The following is a 569-nucleotide window of genomic DNA, read 5'->3' as shown; positions in this document are numbered from 1 at the left end:
ATGGACCAATCAGCACTCTGTAAAATGGACCAATCAGCAGGATGTGGGCGGGGCCAAATAAGGGAATAACAGCTGGCTACCTGAGTCAGCAGAGGTAAGCGGTTCTGTCCCCTTCTACATTGTGGAAGCTTTGTTCTTTTACTCTTCACAATAAATCTTGCTGCTGTTCACTTTTTGGGTCTGCTGTAACATTCGTCCTAAAGGTCTGCGGCTTCACTCTTGAAGTCAGCGAGACCACGAACCCATCGGGAGGGAGGAACGAACAACTCCGGTCGCGCCACATTTAAGAACTGTAACACTCACTGCGAAGGTCTGCGGCTTCACTCCTTTAGTCAGCGAGACCACGAACCCATGGGAAGGAAGAAACTCCGGACACATCTGAACATCTGAAGGAACAAACCCCAGACACACCATCTTTAAGAACTGTAACTCTTGAGGGTCCGAGACTTCATTCTTGAAGTCAGCGAGACCAAGATCCCACCAGAAGGAACCAATTCCGGACACAAAGGTTTTCTGATTATCACTCTGATTCTTACCAGCCTCCCAACTTAAAAAAAAAAAAAAAAAAA

Source organism: Mandrillus leucophaeus, unplaced genomic scaffold (assembly GCF_000951045.1).
Source record: "Mandrillus leucophaeus isolate KB7577 unplaced genomic scaffold, Mleu.le_1.0 Scaffold442, whole genome shotgun sequence".
Taxonomy (NCBI): domain Eukaryota; kingdom Metazoa; phylum Chordata; class Mammalia; order Primates; family Cercopithecidae; genus Mandrillus; species Mandrillus leucophaeus.
The sequence above is the reverse complement of the archived record's forward strand: the minus strand, read 5'-3'. Positions refer to the sequence as shown.